The 18,806-nt window shown below is 51.3% G+C and overlaps 1 protein-coding gene across 2 annotated transcripts in view; it reads right to left on the bottom strand.

Annotated features, from left to right (window-relative positions):
- CORO1C (coronin 1C) overlaps nucleotides 1-18,806 on the bottom strand; it is a 67,293-nt gene that overhangs the window by 45,034 nt on the left and 3,453 nt on the right. The window contains exon 1 of one of the 2 annotated variants that reach the window (XM_090062571.1): nucleotides 13,472-13,575. The exons of the other annotated variant lie outside the window; for it this stretch is intronic. The gene's annotated coding sequence lies outside the window, so the exon portion shown is untranslated. Of the gene's footprint in view, nucleotides 1-13,471; nucleotides 13,576-18,806 lie in introns of those variants that run through there. 2 annotated transcript variants of the gene reach the window in all.

Below are 18,806 nucleotides of genomic sequence, written 5' to 3'. Positions count from 1 at the left end.
ATCTGCTTAGTACCACTCTGCTCCCTGCTCCCGTAGGCATCTGGGGAGCTGCGGATGAAGAAAGTGCCGTACAGTATTACTTAACTCTCATACGTATGGTAGCAGGGCCTGGGTGGTTTCCTTAGAGACCGCTCGAGGTATGCTGCACTGAAGCAGAGATCTCGAGCGCTGCTGCAAACAGGCCTTTGCTACCGCATGCTGGGCATTTCCACTGGAGGGTTTCTGGCTGTGCAATTAATTTCCTTGGGAGAGCCTGTGGTTAGCAGCACTACAGAGCCTACCTACACCTTGCTGACATAATGCTGGCCCTCGGCAGGCCGTGTCTACCGAGGGCTATTTAAGATCATTAACCAGAAAAGACAGCATTGTCCGGCCGCATTCAATCCATGTCATTTGCCTACTACCATAGCGATGAATGCACAGAAAGCCATTAAATACGGCGGGCTGGAGGATACAGACAGAGCCTGGAGCTGGAAGGCAAAGAGTAAAGACCTGCGATCATTCTGCAAAATCCTTAACCTTGCATTCAAAATGGCCAAAATATGCAACCGGAAGCATGTACCCATTTCCTCATTGCAGCTCAGTGGGAGATTACACCACCACACATAATCCCTCCCCCAGCAAAGTGTTTGGCGATTTTGTCGGTAATGAGAAAGAAATAGCTTCTGTTTGGGTATGCAGCCTCAAATGTGAAGGGATGCTGTCAGGTCATATCTGGATCAAAATGCAAGTGCTAACACGCAGACGCACAGAAATAAGATCGATAACAATGTTCCTAGCTTTTTTAATCAATTCTGAAAAGGCCAGTTCTTTCATAGTTTCATAGTTGGTCGGGTCGGAAGGGACTTGAGCAGATCGAATCCGACCCCTGCCATGGCAGGGAAGAGCACGGAGGTCAAACGACCCCCGCAAGGTGTTCGTCCAGCCTCCTCTTAAAGCCCCCAGGGCAGGAGCCTGCACCACTTCTCTTGGAAGTTGGTCCCAGACCCTAGCCGCCCTGACCGTGAAGTTGCCTCCTGATGTGTAGTCTGAATCTCCCCTCTGCCAGCTTGTGACCATTATTCCTGGTCGCTCCTGGCAGTGCTCGGGGGAACAGGGACTCCCCCAGTGCCTGCTGGTCCCCCCTGACTAGCTTGTAACAGGCCGCTAGTTCCCCCTCAGCCTTCTCTTGTGGAGGCTGAACAGGTTCAGGTCCCGTCGCCTCTCCTCATAGGGCCTGCCCTGCTGCCCCTGACCATGCGAGTGGCCTCCTCTGGACCCTCTCCATGCTGTCCACATCCCTCCTGAAGTGCGGCGCCCAGACCTGGACGCAGGACTCCAGCTGGGGCCTGACCAGTACCGCACAGAGGGGGAGGGTCACCTCCCCGGACCTGCTCGAGATGCATCTGTGGATGCAGGACAAGGTGCGGTTGGCCTTCCTGACCGCGTCCCCACGCTGCCGGCCCATGGTCATCTTGCCATCAGTGATGACTCCAAAATCCTTTTCTGCCTCTGCCCTGACGAGAAGGGAGCTCCCCAGCCTGTAGCTATGGTGCCGGTTCTTCCTCCCCAGGTGCAGCGCCTTGCACTTGTCGGTGTTGAATCCCATCCTGTTCTCGTCCGCCCACCCCGTGACCTGTCTAGGTCCGATTGCAGCCTATTCCTCCCTCTACCGTTCCCACGTCCCCCCACATCTTAGTGTCATCAGCAAATTTGAGCAGGTGCTCTTCACCCCTTTGTCCAAGTCGCCGATGAAGATGTTGAACAGTGCGGGCCCGAGGACCGAGCCCTGGGGACCCCACTGCCCACATCCCTCCGGGTCAAATGTGACCCGTCCACCACCGCTCTCCGGGTGCGGCCCTCCGGCCGGTTGGCAACACGTCTGACTGTGGGGGGGGGTCAACACCACAGCCCCCAGTTTCTTAATGAGAACGTGGGGAGAGACAGTGTCGAAGGCCTCCCGAAAGTCCAGGAAGACGATGTCCACTGCTGCCCCTGCGTCTAGGGATTTGGTGACCTGGTCGTAGGAGGCACCAGGTTGGTCTGACAGGACCTGCCGCTCATGATCCCGTGTCGGTTGCCCCTAAGCATGATCTCCCCCCCGGCCCCTCATGGACATGCGCTAGGATAATTCTCTCAAAAAGCTTCCCCAGGATCGAGGTAAGACTGACTGGCCTATAGTTCCCCGGGTCCTCCTTCCTCCCCTTTTTGAAGATGGGAACCATGTTGGCCCTCTTCCAGTCCTCCGGCCCCACACCAGAGCACCACGGGTGGTCGTACAGCCGTGCCGGGGGTCCCGCAACGACCTCGGCCAATTCCCTCAGCACTCGGGGGTGGAGATCATCCGGACCCGCTGACTTGAACACATCCGGTCCCGCCAGGCGTTCCCTGACTAGGTCCTCCCTGACCCTGGGCCTGGGTGCGCCTCCCCGGGGCCTGAGGGAGGTGTGGGGGGGCTAATCTGGTCCCTGCTGAGGAAAACGGAGGCAAAGAAATCATTAAATCGGTTAGCTTTGTCGTCTGGTGTGACGACCACATTTCCTAGCATGTCCTGCAGGGGCCCCACGTTACCCGGTACCTTCTTTTTGTCCCCATGTATTTAAAAACGGACTTCTTGTCCTCGATCCGGGTCGCTCGTCCCAGTCCCATCTCCGCCTCGGCCTCCCTGACCCCCTGCAGCCCCGAGCAATGGCAGCATAGCCCTCCCTGGGGATGGGCCCCCCTGCCATTGGGGGTGCGCCTCCCTTCGAGCTCGGAGACGTTCCCGGAGGCTTTTGGTGAGCCCTGGGGGCTTGGCACCTGGAAGTGATTTAGGAGCTTACACCCACACCAGAGGACACCAGCTCCCCGATGGGAGAAGGGGGGAGGAGTGGGAGAACGCATGTCTCTGCTTTATCCCAGGCCTTTCTTAAACTCATGTCAAACTGCCAATTCCCCAAAATCCTATCTTTTTTTCTCATCTGGTTTTTGCCCATTTCTCCCATTTTGCAGCAAAGCCTGTTTAAATACAACATTACCCTGCTGTTGACTCATCATTTGACCCAGGAGACCCTGACACTGAAATGACCAAACAGACAAAAAAAATCAACCTCCCGCCACCATCCCTGATGTAAACAGCAAATTAACTGGAAAGCAAAAGTAGAATTTTTTAAGGCTGGTTTTTTCCATTGAATATTGGGTGCTTGTATTACAGAAGGAAGGAAAACCTGCATTTTTTACCGGGATTTTTAATCCAATGGTGTCAAGCATTCGTGAAGAAAGCAAACCCATAAAACAGTGGCTCTCAACCTTTGTAAGCTCAAGACACTCCTTGAAAACGCCAGCTCTTAGCTTTCACTCGCTTTGGACTACAGAAAAATAATGCAGCAATTCTTCTGATGCAAGGACTCGGAAAGAGCTGGATGGGTCAGAAGGTTTTTGACACTATGGAAACCTACCCATGATTCACAAGAGCGAGACGCTCAGAGGTGCTGGAAAGCTTAACAGATTGAATATTGCATGACACCCTTCCAAGGATCTCGGGCACCCTGGGTGAGAATCGCTGCCCGAGTTTTCCACCTGTTCCCCTGCATGGGACTTAACAGCTCTCTACCTTGGTCTTTTTTCAATGGGGTAAAGGAACCAAGCGATTCCCTCTCTGCATTGCATACCTCTCCCATTCCTGAGTAACAGAGCAAAATTCCTCCAGCCCGCCGTCCGTCTGAGCTTCGGTGAGCCTTTGCCTGAGAGCCACGGGAGATGCCACCTGCGCTCCAAGGGAGCGAATCATCACGTTCGCAGCCACAGCAGCGCCTGCCAACGCAGGGGCAAGCCACGGAGGTCCGGGCTGGAGTTTGACCCCATCTTTTGAGGTCAGGAAAGCACTGGACAGGTGTGCACTACGGTTCTGCAATCCTGCCCCAGGGCTGCACTTAAGAGAGGTATGCAGAAAACACGCTTTCTCCCTGCAGCTGACCTCTTTTTTTTTTTTTTTTTTTTTAAATCAGTGCACCCAAGCTAACAAGGAAGTATCCTTCTGCTACTCTACTTGCTAGCTTTCCTTGCTCATGGAAACATTACAAGCAAACATCTCACTTTTTTTAAATGAACACAGCACGCACTACTTGTCCTACCCGGAAAAAAAAAGCCCTGTTAGGAGGTGCTCAGTGCTCACCTTGGGATCCCACAACATCCCTAGAGAAACTGCCACATGCAGCACTCCTCATCCTGCACATGCTTAATGAAGAGGCAAATTAACAGCACCTGCGTGAGGGGGCGAGTATAAACCAGGGGTGGGCAAAATGCGGCCCACAGGCCGGATGCAGGCCACCAGCCCAGCCTATCCGGCCTGCCAGGCCCCTAAAAAATTTAGAAAATTAATACTGATCTGTCCCTGGCTGCCTGTTATGCGGCCCTTGATGGCTCGCCAAAACTCAGTAAGTGGCCCTCTGCCCGAAATAATTGCCCGCCCCGGTATAAACCCATCAGCTTCAGGGTGCTTTTGCAAGTGGTCCTCTGCACCCAGAAGCACGCACTCAAATTATTCCAGCGCCAGCTGCGAGCAGAAAGCAATGGAGGACTTGATGCATTGCTCTGTCTTCTTCCCAAGATGCAAGGCCTTGGCATCTTCAGAACAACACACCGATTTCCACAGAAGGAGTCCAGCTGACCACAAAGATCCCACAGGGATCAGTCTTACTGGTGCACTAAAATGTCACCATCAGGCTGTCAAGAGGTGACTCCACTATTAGCCCAAGTGTGTAGGGACAGAGGTACGAAGCTAACAGATCCAGGAGCGACCTGGAGATGCAAAGAGGGAATCAGGCTGACCAAGAGGACGCAAAACCTCCCAGGCAGCTCTGCCCGAGAGCAAGCACTCGGCTCTACCTGCCTGTCTCGTGCAAAGCCCCAAGCGCAGCATCCAGCCCTGCAGGACACCTGAAAGAGAGAGGCCTGGCTTGGAGGGTGAGGACAGGACAGACAGAAATCAGCATCTCGTCCAAACCGTCTGGACAAGAGGTAAAGAGAAGGCAACAGCCAGCAGTGGGTAAGGGGTGAGAAGGAGATGGAGGGCTACCTTTGCAGCATACTGCTCCCAAACTCTGCTGAGGAGCGCCGACGTCTCAGACACAGCTAGAGGTGCAGATAAACCAAAAAACTCATTTTGGCACATTCTCCAAGATCTGCTTCTGGTCCAGAAACTGCGAGTAAGATACCCTCCCCCGTGCCCTCCAGAAGACGCCGTTTCACCAGCTGGCAAGGCAGTGGGAATGAATCTGGCCCATTATAACAGCAGAAAATGTTCCTAGAAGCGGTCAAGCGGGCTCCTAACATGCCGAGTACTGATCCTTAACCCCAATACTCGGTAAATTGGAAACTGTTTTGAGGAGCTTAGTTCCTCCGGCTCCCTCCCCTCCCCTCCCAACTGCTGCGGCCCAAACAGGAGGCGAAGCAGAAGCTAACTGCATTTGGAAGGAAGAAAACGAATCAAGGAGTCGCTGCCCCATTCAAGATGATCACTTTGCTCCGAATAGCCCTGGACAGCAGGAAGAAGGCTCAAGATTCAACTGTGCAAACATTGCATAAGCAAGTGACTCAGTATTTTTAAACTGTACCACTGGATAAGGCGGCTGCAAAACGAACCTCAGCTCTCACAGCTGGAGCTGGCGCGCAACCTGCCAGATTTCCACTTGCTGTCCTGCCAGCTCTCCTGGCCAGGCAGCCTGTAATTCAGAGGAACATCCCTCGTTCTGTCCTGTTACCGTAATGTGCAATTTGAAGCGAGGAGAAGACGGGGGTGGAGAAAAGCTAAAACTAAACTGCAGATACTTCCATCCGCTGACTTGATTTCAAGCCCGTCTTGTGGTACCAATTAGAGCTCCTCCGACATCTGTTTAACAAAAGCTTTCAAGTTCAAAACATGCCCCTCTGCCTTTCAGATGTTCCCAGGCTTCAGCCTTTCCTCGCTCAAGTCCCTGCACTGAGCACCCAAAGAATAGGACCCCGAACAAGTACTCCTGCTACTGCCCTATTAACCCGAGACGCCAGCCTCACGATCCAAAGCGCGGGGGGCACAGAAAACATCCCGGGCACTCAACAGACCTGCGGCTATGTGCATTTAGCAAGGAGCATTTATGAACCACCAACCTACAACCCAACAACAAGCTATTCTCTCAAGCAACGCAAAGAGGGCATTCGAAAGTGCATACAGCAGGCTCGGTGGTCACCAAGTCTGCCATCATCCCGATCGTGGTTTGCAGCAGTGAGTACCCTGCGCTGGGTACGGACTTACCGGGGAAGGGATGGGTGGCCAGCTGTTTTCAGTGAGAGACCCTCAGATTTGAAACGTGCTTCCCTCCCGGCTGAGACCCAATGATCATCCTCAAGGCCTGCTTTCTGCTGGTCATCCTGGCTGGTGTGAAAGACCCCGGTCTCTGAACCCATTATCGTTCTGTTCGGCTTCCTGGATCAGTCCAGCTCCCGAACACAGCATCGCAGCTATTACATGCACGGCTGTAGCATTGAGTGACCCTAGTACAGGTCCAAGGCATCGATGTGCATGGTACTGTGCAGACAGAATAGAGAGATAGACCCTGGCCCAAAGCAACCATGCAGACCAAGGTGTACTGTGCGTGCTCCCATGCACGCTTTCTGTATACTGATAAACAAAAGGCCAAATAAAGCCAGGCTAGGCTACCCATCCTTCCAAGCATGGCACTGTAGGCCGTAACGGAGGGCAGTATAATGGACCGTCACTGTGCCTTCCTGAAGGTGCACTCAGCAAAGAGCTGGGCCCGGGGAAGTCCAGGGCACTGCAGGTTAGCAAAGCTTAAAGCAGTGGGCAAGGTGCCTGCATTCAGGCTTTACTAATGCTATAGAATACATCTAAAAATACCTCTAGCCATTAAAGCTAACCTGAGCCGGCTCTGGGTCCATGCCCACCCCCACCCCTCACTAAGCAAATCCACCCAGTCTAAAACCAAAAATCCTCTCTAGTCAGAAAACCACTGTTGCATCTTGGCTTGCAAACCCAGGGCTGTTCTCTTTTGATGCCAGAGAGTTGATCTATTTGCATGGCTGCATATCGCGGGGAAATACATGACCTTCCGGAGCATCTTAAATGCCTGCCTATTACGTTATTAACTCTTAATACACAGGAGGATGTGTCCCGATGCCATGGTGATTGGAACAAGAAGAACAAGATTGCTTGATAAGGGAGTGGAAACTCCTGCTCGGAGCTAGGACCTGACAAGCAGGACTCCCACTTTCTAGTCTCAGCCCTTCAGGTTTCCAAGCTGGAAGCAGAGGATCCCTCTGCTTTGCTGGCACGCAGCAAGATGCAGCTATGCATGTAACAGGCAGCAGCGGCATGTGAGCGCAAGCCAAAAATGCCATCTCAAGCACCGAGGACTGACTCAACTGATGCAATACACGTGATGCCAAATTGAAACAGGCTGGGTTTGGGGCATTTAAAACAAAGGGAGACGAAGCTGGATGGTTTCTGGAGGAAATCTCCATTATTTGACTGCGGACTCCATGCCCAATTTCTTTGTTGATGACAAGTTCCCCGTGTCATCGTCTGCACAGACTGCCAGTCTGCCTCGGCTCCCCAGGGACAGGACGCTCTCTGTGCTTTGAACCGGCTATCGCCTGCTAATCTCCGGCAGTATCAATTACAGCCGCTCTAATCTGTGTAGTTTATCAGCGCTGGGGTTGTGTCTGCCCCACGTCCGAGTCCCAAGTTGGCAATGTTTTAAGATGTCAAGCTTTCGACCAGCTCTGAACCACGGCATTTCAAGCTCCCACCTTTGTACGTCCCAACGTGCCGAGGGGGAATACAAGCACGCAGCTCTATGGAAGGGGTCGCAGAAACGGGACGGGGGTTAAAGGGTGGGAAAGGTAGAAGCGGCTGCTTCTATAAATACTTAGATCACAAGTGACTTGAAGTCGAATTTCAACAGGCTTATTGCCCTACTGATTGCACAACGGAGCGATTCTTAGACTAAAAAGGGGAAATAAGCATGGCAGCTTTCACAATGAGCTTGGTCAAGAGTATCTGAAAAGCAGTGGTGGGGTAAAATGACTGCATTAACTCTGGATTAAAAACTCCTTGTGCAGTTGGTGGAATAATGTAAAACACTAGGGAAGAGCCAGGAGCTGTTTGGAGGGGAATCTGCATCAATTTTCAGATGGCCAGATGCACGGGTGGGACATGGAGACCACCTTCAAGGAGCCCGATGTTCAAGGTACCGCTGTTTTAGGCTCTAACATGACCCCAAAGGAGGGCTGCTAACCCATCCTCCACGCACCTGGTTATATCACACTCCCCTGGTTTTCAGCCACTTAAGATGGGTCTTGCCATCCTTTTAATTTCATTTCCATTGCTTTTTTAATTGAATTATCAAAGGCGAAAGCAAGAAAAACAGCTCATTATACTGGATTCAGACAGCCCCAGGTCTGGATCAAACTGAATTGCTGTAATTTTGCTCTGACCAGCTTGCGTCTCTCCCCCAGGCCGCCTCGCCTCCATCAACCCATTACAAAGATAACATGCATATCTCTAATGTAGGGTCTGGCTTGGTCGAGACAAGCCAGATTTGATGTTCTTGGGCTGCATTTCCATTTCCATTTCGGAACAATCCAACAAGTGCAACAAATGGGATTTTCCCCCCTTCCTTTTCCTTCCCCCATCATGCTCCATCTTGGAGCACGACGAACTGAAAAAACTGTAGAGCAATTCTTATCTCCTTAGTGACGCTTTCTTTTTTCTTTTTTAAAGGGACATCTGAATCTTACTAACACACTTGGGCTTTCTTGCTTTTGATGCCATAAAAAGATTGCCAAAAAGCCTACATGGTCTATTTTTATAAGCAAATTTTTTTTTTAAAAAATTGGGTTCCTTTTGCTTTTAATGTTAGAAATTCGGGTTGGGATACCCTAGAAGATAGCAAGGATGACTGAGGGAGTAGTGACACCCCAGCAGTTGAGAAGTATCGGGTTAACCGAGAGGAAAAAGGGATTTATTGCTATTGCTATAGGTTGAGAGGCCCTCCAACCTTTAATGGCAATGACTGATTAGCATTTTGGATAAATGGTGTTTATATTAAGCTATATCTCAGCTCAGGTAGGAGAACTCACCATATGTATGTTTGGTCACATACAGAATGCCCTCCAGAAAAAAAACCCAGGAGGGACATTTAAGGTTAACGGGAAGGCACTGCAAAATTCCCAGGTCTTCTTTGCAAATAATAAAAGATGAGGAGGGAAGGGAGCAAAAGCTGCGTGTTTGCAGGCTCCTTTTCGACCACACGGCCCTTCAGCAACAGGCATCACCCGAGGCTCTCGAGCACTGCAGGCGTCTCAAGAACAGCTGTTCTCACTCGCGAGGGCCTACAAACCTGTGAAAACGTCCCACCCAAGAAACGGCTCCCGTCTCTAAAGTGCCTGCTGGCTGCTCTCATCAGAAATGGCTACCTGAGCTCAGAAGCAACCCAGAGCCGAGCAGACACCTCGCACGGGGAAAGCGGCAAAAGGAAGGTTAGTCATTTCAGCAGGCGGGCCCAGGCGGCCGTGCGGCTTTCTCTTCTCACAAGCGCGCATCGCCTCTACGTGCGCGTTGAGCCGTCCGCATCACTTGCAAACCATACGTGTATTTTTGCAGTTAAAAGCAACACCTTGATCTACCGCAAAACAGAAGCGGTGGTGCTCTGAAGAGGAACCGCGGCTCGGCAGAGCTTCTCGCTTCGGGTCAGGATTGACTGGCGACCCAGAGCAAGAGAGATCAGAAAACCCGGCTGTCTGACATCTGCTCATTGGCCCCTATGGGATGAGCTGAACGGTCCCAGCGCCCGTACGACAGGACAGCTACAGACCTCTCCCAGCCGAGCGCGCCCCGTTCTCGGTGCGTTCTTCAAGAGCGGGGACGCAGCCCTCTCCAAAGGGCCAGGGGACATGCCAGCATGGCACCTTTGACCTGCCACTGCCGCACCTGCGGGGTGGATAATTGTGGTGCAATCTAACACCCTTCCCAGCCATTAACCCCGCTTCTTCGAGCGGATCAATGCGCAAACTCAACAATCACGACTGTTTTTTTCAATCCAAATTGTTGCATTAAAAGTTTGCCCACAAGGGCATGAGATGAATGAAACCCATCCAAAGCAAGGGAAGGAAACTGCTAGCTGATCCTTCACGACAATGGTGCATTTAACACACCCCAATAGCCACTTCTCAAAACCAAGCAACCCAGGTGACGTCCTTTCAACCCAGCCTGTTACCCGAGTCCTGTTACCCAGGATGATTCCCAAGGACTCTGCCTACCCTCCCCTGTCGTTAAAGGAAGTTCCTCAGTCCGAGAAATCATAGAAATGCCTGTCTGTATTGCACCAGCCTAACGCCACCAACTCTATGATGTGGATTTAAGCAGCTTCTAATCAGACTGACTCAAGAGCCAGGAGCCACAATGCAAATTGGCTAGAGGGGTGTCATTATTTTTTTTTCCAGGGGTAGCATGTGAGAACATGGTAGATCAAAAATAAATAAATAAATAAAAATCTCATTTATACACACTTCAAAGGTTTACAATTAGGGCATTTCTAATCCTCAAGTGACTTGCTGCTCCAACAGATCCTTAAGGTTGGTTTTAATGTTTAGATTATGCCACATCTTTATTTTCAAGAAGTCAGCAGACTGTTTGTGCGGGTGCGTGAACACCCTGGGAGTGGTGCACTGATGACCTCATCAAGCAGAAACCGAAGGCCAGGAAGTGTTTTGCTCATGTCTTCGACAGAGGAAGCCGGCACCCAAACTCGCTTTATGCCACCGAGGTGGCAGCAAAATAAAAGCCAGCCTCCTCCTCACTCCTGCAATCACAACACGCTGCCCTGCTTCACCGAGCCAGTTTATGAAGTAGCCGTGAAAATCTTTACATTAACTTTAACACATATGTAATACACGATTATTAAGTGTTATTTCCTTTGTGCTCTTCTCGGCGGTATCGCGAAGGAAAGCTGATATTTTCCCCTTCCAAACACTCTATTTCATTGCCATTACACTGAATCTCTGCCTTGCATTTGGAAGGAATCCCAGAAGTGACAGATGCAATAAGCACGAAGATTTAACTTGAAAAATCCAATGATGTTTGAAAAGGCAGCTCGCTAGAAGACAGTAATGCCAGCCCGGGACATAAAAAAAAAGAGGAAGGCACAAATGCTGATTAAAGCAATCTGTGCGCCAGGCTGCAAATGACCATTACAAAATTGACCATTACAAAATTGACCGTTCTGAAAAGCGATGTTAAAAACAAACACAAAGCACATGGTCCCAGAGGGCTCTGAGGGTGCCGAGTCTTACAGCAGCTCCTGGAAATACTCAAAACGCCACGAAAACAAACAGCGCTTCTGCACTGCCACAACCCCATTTGATCTTGTGCCTCTGTGTATGCAACCTTTGGCAAACACGGCTATAGACAAAAATATATCAGCTGGTGCATGGCAACCTGCCTTCCTGGGCGTGCGAAAATGATTTAAATGCTTCCAGTTGAAAAACACACCTCTTGCGCCCTGCAAGGCCTCTGCTGTTTTCTCCATCCCTGTTACATGCAGACACACGCTCATCAGGGCATGCGCTGTGTCAGTTCGTGCAGCTCTCCCCCAACCTCCAATGCATATAACACAGCTCCTAGGCCCATTCCCCCCCGCCCAATGAGCACGGAAATAGAGGTTAACGTCAAACACATCAGACGCATCCCACCCCACAGTTAAGCAAGGCCCAATATTAGTAAAGACGTTCCTTCATTTTGCTAACGTGGTCAGGCCCGGACACGGGGAACACTTGTACGCACCACTTGCTGCTGCATGAACGAGGCCATATATGCACTCGTGACAGTCACGTCAGCCTTCTCGGAGACTTTATATTATTCAAACCAAGAGAAAAAAAAAACCTGTATCGCCAATGCCGATCGCTTATCTAGAAAAATAAAACAGCGCACAGTTTCACTTCTGTTTCCAGGCAGCATCAAGTCTATCAGCTCCTCGTGCCCTGCCACAATGCTACATTTTCTGGGTTGAGGCCACGCAGCGTGAATCACTTGTTTGTTTTGGGAGTTGAATTGATTGGAAACTTCTCTATCAAGCTTCAGTTTTATAACAGTGTCCTCCGTCATTTTTTCATCTCTTTTTCCAAGGGGGGGGGGGGGCAAAAAAAAAAAATAATGTTGCCTCCCTTTCATTTGAACTTTCCAAGGATGAAAGAAAGCAGCTCTTTATGCAGGAACCGACTCCGAAGTGCGCATTTCACATGCTTTCTTCGGCTTTCAAGTGGATTTAAAGTATCCTGTAATACAGCGTGACACCGGCTTGCCTGACACAATGCAACCGAAGCCTAAAGGAAACGTTCTGCACTTAGTCATCTCCCTCCCTCTGCTCTAGATGGAGCGGCAGGAGGGGAGCAGCCTGCTGCAGGGTGACACGCACATGATGTGGAGCTGACTAATTCTGCTGCACGTAGAGTCCAAAAACGGAAGAACAAAAGCCTCGGTTTGCTTCTCGCATAATACAGAGAGATCGGACCTTGGGCATGCAATCTGCCTCGGGATACCCAGCCGACTGCCACCCAGAAATCACATGTGACAGATGAGGGTTGGGGGGGAAGAAGGGGAAACGGCTGGACTCGTTGCCGGGGAGAAGGGATGGGAATTCGGGCTCGTGGACCGCTCTTTCCTCCAGCCTCCTCCGTGACAGGGCCAGAGACCAACCTGCCAAGCCCTCCCCATCCTCAGGAAGCCTCCGTCATGCATTGTTTTTGCGCCATTTTTCACAGCATCTCTCCGCTAGGGAGGAGGACTCTGCTGCGCCCGTCTCCGCCAGCCGGGTGCCTGCGCACCCCAGCCTGGCAGGGTCGCCCCTGTTTCGCGGGGCTGGGACAGCACCCCCGCACCCAGGACGGGCTCAGCCCAGACCACCAGCTAATAAGCAGCGCGGCACCGGTTATCAGCGCTCGGCCTCCCCCAGCCTCCCTTTGTTCCCCCGGGGCAGCAGAGAACTGCGGCCCCCTGCTCCATGCCTGGCGCCAGCCTCCGCGGCGCGGCCGCCTCACCCCACCCGGCCCGGCCTGCCAGCACGTGTGCCCGGATGCACCCACCCAGCGCCTGCCCCTGCCCTGCCGCGCTCACCCCGCCCAGCATCTCCCCGCTGGACCCCAGCACCCTCCGCCCTCCCTGCTGCACCCACCACCCTTCCCCCACTGCACCCCAGCACCCTCCGCCCTGCTGCACCCACCCCACCCTGCACCCTCTGCCCTGCTGCACCCACCACCCTGCTGCACCCACCCCACCCAGCACCCTTCCCCCACTGCACCCCAGCACCCTCCGGCCTGCTGCACCCACCCCACCCAGCACCCTCCGCCCTGCTGCACCCACCCCACCCAGCACCCTCCCCCCTTCCTGCAGCCAGGCTACACCCACCTCACCCTGCGCCCTTCCCCGCTGCACCCAGCCCGCGCACGCGTGCCCGCTCACCGCCCGGTGCCGCCGCTCCGCTCCCGCTCGCGCTCCGCCCGGCGCCGCGCCCGCCTCGGACTGGCGGCCGCGCACGGGAAGGGGGGGGAAGGGCCAGCGCCAGCCCGGCCCCGCCCCCTTCCGCGCCGCTCGCCCCGCCTCCCTCGTAGGGGAGGGGGAGAAGCAAAACCGAGCGACAGCTCGCGCGGCCAATAGGAGCGCGGGGACGGGGCCAGCGGCACCTCCCCCTGCCGCTATCTGGGGGCGGGGCTGAACAGTCGAGGCCCCGCCCCCGCCCCCTCAGTGCCCGGTGAGGGCTCCTGGTGGCAGCACCTGGCCCAGGGCACCCCACACCCTGGTGCGAGCCGTGCCACGCACGACTGTCGCACGAGGGGCACCCCGGCCTGGCTGGCCCCATCGTGCTACACGGCCCCTGCCTTCCGCGTCCCCCCACCGCGCCCTTCCACCTCCGAGCCCCACAGCGCCTTTACGCCAGGTACAGCGCGGCGCCGGCGGGCACTGCCGGACGAGGTGGCTCGTTTGGGCAGCTCGGGATGAGCTTTGGCAAATGTGAGACGCGGGGTTTCTCCGAGGAGCTGCAGGCACGCGGCTCCCTCTAAAAGTCGCTGGAAAACGCAGCCGTGGCGCGGTTGGCTGGGGATTGGGAGGCTGTAAAATAAAAGTTGCTGGTGTCACGTGCCGTATTGCAGGCGCCTGAGGGGATTCGGGTGTAAATTTGAAGTCCTGGTGACCAACAGGTGCGGGTCAGGCACGCCGACCCGAGCCATGGGGACAGGCCTCGCAGCAGGCGCGGCAGGCGGCACCAGGCAGACAAACAGACTGAAACTTTGACAGCGTTTTAACCACGGCCCCGCGAAGCAGAAAGCTCTCCCTCGGTGCAAACATTGCCACCTTGGTAAGAAAGAGAGACGCCCAAAGATTAACCTCTCGGCACTTCAGGATTAACATCTTCCTTCCAGCTAATCTTCCCCTCTGCCCTCCTGCTCTGGCAAAAAAGCAAAGAAGGAAAAACCACCTTCAGCAGCAAAACAAAAGGAATCAAAAAAAGAAAAACGAAAATCAGAAAACCCCCAAGTCGTTTGGCATCGTCGGACTTCAATGGCAACGAATCGTTTCAGGTTAGCAGAGCCGAACGGCGATTCATATATTCTGCACACGTACGTGACTTGCCAAAGGTCACACGGTGAGTCAGTGGTGGAGCCGAGGCTAAAAACCTGGCGGCCAGTCCCTTCGCTATCAGCCTCCGTGGCGCTTTACAGCCGTGTGCGTTTTATACAGAGTAATAATTCACAGGCCTCAAACTCTCTTAGTATTAAACTAAAACAATGGGAACTTGCATGTCTAGATCCTTTCACCCTAAGGCATCGTGCAAACTTAAAACACAATACGAATCGCAGCAAAGCGGCTTCACCCACCGCCGGGGGAGAACAGCGGCAACAACGGCACACAACTCGCCCGATGACGGGAAGGGAGCAGGAATGTCATACTGGGACATACCTTGAAGATAGGGAGGATATATATGCCTGGATTAAATTTGTCCACCCTTATTCTTTCAAAAGTTGCCCTGATATCTTGCCTGACTACGATGGGGCAGATCTGTCGTGCCTCCTTGGCCAGAGGCATCCTGCGTGCCTCGGGAGCGTGCCGAAACCAGCTCTTAGGCACGAGGGGGAGGAATGGCAACCCCTGTCAAATCCTCACTGTCGCTTCCAGAAAAAGCACCCAAAAGGCAGAGCTGCAAAAGTGCCTTCAAACTCTGACCCATACCAACGAGCCATTTAAAGTCTGACCGGCTCACCATACAAGGTAGCATGCTGCAAGAAGTGAAGGGCACTTAGTTTAATTATTCTGGCAGGACTACACTGCTCTAGCTAGTGGGCTGCTGCTCCCCCAGCATTAGCCTCAACACTAAATATATATATATAAAAAAAGTGTTCAGCTCACACATCAAAGCCTATTTTCTCCCTCCAAGGTTTACATTATACTAGCAAATTCATGCAGCTGGGAGGACTTCCACTAAGGCTGTCCTAGTCCCAAAGAGCTCACCAGCACTATGGTTGCTAGAAATTAAACTCTGCCTGGTTGCTACAAATTCGACTCCAGACGGAGGTATGACACAACGCTGACTCTCTTCCTATCTTATCTTTATAGAAACGGAGCAGAGCAAATTGAACCACAATGACCACACCTCTGCAGCTCATGTCAGCTGCTAAATTTAACCTGCATCTATCCCAACAGTGCAACATCATGCTACTCTGTGCACACCGTGCTCTTTACAAGCAACTCCCTTGCAAAATAAGTCACATTATTCTGACAAAAGAGGGTATGCGGGTTGTGATTTGAGGGTCCCGCACCCAGCTCCTCCGAAGCTGCAGTGGAGCAGAACCGCAAGCCATGCTCCAAGTTTTCTCTTCCTGCTCAAGCCCTTATATCCACTCCGTACCCACAGTGGTATGTTTATGGGTGTTTTAAGGACAACACGTATAAGTGGAAAAAACATGTTACAAGGAAAAATAATACGGGACAGAATGGTTGCTTGAGGGCCTTGGCTAGCTCCCATCTTTCTCAGGGTATACTTTGCAGGGAACAAGTGTTCAAGAGAAGTAACTTTTGACAGCACAGATGTAATGCCCGAGGCAGCTCCGTTCAGTTGGAGGAGAGGTTTCTTCAGTGCATCTGACCGTGCCGTTGTGCATTTGGGGTTGGCGGGAGGGATGGATTGGTTTCTGCATCTGCTCTTGGACGGACAACAAGTCTCAACCCGGTTGTTCAGAGCCAGAGAGGCAACCTCAAGGCTGAATCTGGCTCACACTTGTGGATATATGCTCTAAACTCCCGGGCCGAGTTTCCTCCCTGCTAAATATATTCTGAATGAAGAAAACTGGCTTTGAGTGGGGTTAAAGGAGCTCAGCCATTGGCAGTCCTGTCATATCGCAGCTTAACTCCCAAGTCGCACAAAATATGCCAGACGTGATCGTTTAGCTTTAGCACTTCCTGATTATGGAAGTATCAGGCTATATGATTTTCCAGGACAGTTGTGGTGGGTATTTATTTATTCATTTGCTTCTTAAAGCTAGTTAAATACACGCATGCAGCCTTCCCAGCCCCAACTCTGCAATGACAGCAATGCTCAACAACACGTTGCTCAGTCCTTAGCTCAGGCCATCGTATCTTTTTATTCCTCACAACAAGACATCAATACGCAGGCCGAATCCAGGACTCATTTAAGTTGCTCGTAAAGATGACATCTCCCTCTGATTTAGAGGCTTACATTTTTTCTTAGGTTTTTGTTGGGTTTTGTTTTTAATGAAGGCTTCTTTTTCAAATCACTAATGCAGAGACCTAAATTGGCTACAATTTAAAAAACAAGACCCATTTCTTTGTGTTTGTAATAGCACCACTCTTTACGCTGCAGTCTTCAGTATACATTAGACTGGGGGTGGGCAAAATATGGCCTGCGGGCTGGATGTGGCCCATCGGGCCAATGTATCCAGCTCGCGGGGCCCCTAAAAAATTTAGAAAATTAATATTGATCTGCTCCTGCCTGCCTTAATGGCTCAGTAAGCGGCCCTCTGCCCAAAATAATTGCCTGTCCCTGCATTACACACATATCAAAGGCGGGGGCAGCTTCATTAAAGACATTACCCAGTCTATTTTCAGGGGGGGCATTTCAGTGCTTGTCATATGCTCAGCAGCTGCCAAGCTAAAAATTCTGCTGAGAGTCAACACACCATAGCTCTTGAATGTGGTAAAACCATTACACATTTTAAAAAGCCTTCTCAAGGAAATGTTGCCCTGTGGTGATCTGTTCCCCAGATCTAGCAAAGCATTTGTTCAGAGAGAGAGAGAGAGAGAGAGAGAAACCTATATGGTTTGGCCTCAGGATTCATTCAATTCTTGGCCAGAAAGGGGAGCTATAGAATAATGAAATGGAGATAACTGGAGCAATCTCAGATACATTTGGTAAAAAAAAAAATAGTGCCCTGGAAAGCACAGGAGAGAGATGATGTCTTTCATGTCAGGGAGGCAGGACAAACGTGAGGGTTAAGGCACACGGGCAAGATGTCAGCAGTTCAGGGAGTGGGGAGAAGGGGCTATTCTCATCTCTGCCACTGACCTCCGGGTTGATCTGGGGCAAGTCACTTCACCTCTGAGACTCAGTTTCCCATCTGGGAAGTGGAAAAGTAGCCCAACTAACCTCCTCCCAAGGGTGGCATGCTGGAGTCTACTGGAATGAGCAGAGTGGCTTAAGTGCTTGCGATTATGCAATTAGCACGTTGCTTGGAGAGAGAAATGTGGCAAGGGCCAGGGAGCACACGGTATTATAAATAAATATAAATCATTAGTAACTGTATTCAGGATCGTGAACAGAAGGTTATTGATCCAGATCGCTTTAAAGTACATTTTATAATGAGGTACAATTTATATTACAGTACACAGACAAGCATGTATAATGCATGGATACATCGCTCTTGCACATTTTTAGAAACACACACTCCCTATCTGTAATTTGAAAAAGGTTTTGAGATGCTTCCCCATGAAAGGTATATTTAAATTGAAGACAGTTGCATCCCTAGAGTGCTTTAGTGGTCTTCCTTACCCCACACAGTCCCCAGCTCGGTACTTTTGTCCTTCCTTGTATTTCAATCCTAATTCTTAATTAAAATGTTGGGACACTAGATTAAGAAAATGAAGCAACTGATTGCAACAGATGGAGTTTCTTTGTTGCCTCTCTTAGATGTAACAGATGATTAACGGGAAAGAGAAAGGCCAGAAAGCAGAACACAAAAAAGAAGAAGAAGAAAAAAAAGAGGTGTTTTCTTTTTTAAATGACTATCTTTGAAGCATTACTTTCCTCTTGTGCTGAACAGGAAAAAAATTCAGCCAGGTTCTGCATGGGAACCAGAGGCTTTTGGCAATGAACAATAAAGTGTGGATCTAGCAGCGTTATTCTTGTAGCATTTTTTTAAATTAAATTTGCTATATTCAATATCTAAGTCCTGATTAGTCCACCTATTTTGAATTCCTCTTTCACCTCATCCTTATGTGTCTAGTTCAGTACTGCTAGGGAGAGATACCAGAGAGTCAGAAAAAATTATTCAAAAGCAGAATACATTTCCAAAAACAAGTGGCTACATGGATAGATGGATGCATGTTTTTTAATGAATTCTTCAGATTTTTAAACAGATGAGACCACAAAGGTGGCAAAACGAGGGGCCATTGTCCTATAGCTCTAGACATAGCTGGAGGAAGACCTATTGCATCCATCTGCCCTTTCTATTCCCCCAAATGCTGCATGCCTCTCTGGCCTGGCACAATTGCTTCAGAATCAGTT

The sequence above is a fragment of the Crocodylus siamensis genome, chromosome 9 (genome assembly GCF_052110815.1).
Source record: "Crocodylus siamensis isolate JL-2025a chromosome 9, ASM5211081v1, whole genome shotgun sequence".
NCBI classification, from domain to species: domain Eukaryota; kingdom Metazoa; phylum Chordata; order Crocodylia; family Crocodylidae; genus Crocodylus; species Crocodylus siamensis.
The sequence above is the reverse complement of the archived record's forward strand: the minus strand, read 5'-3'. Positions and strand labels throughout refer to the sequence as shown.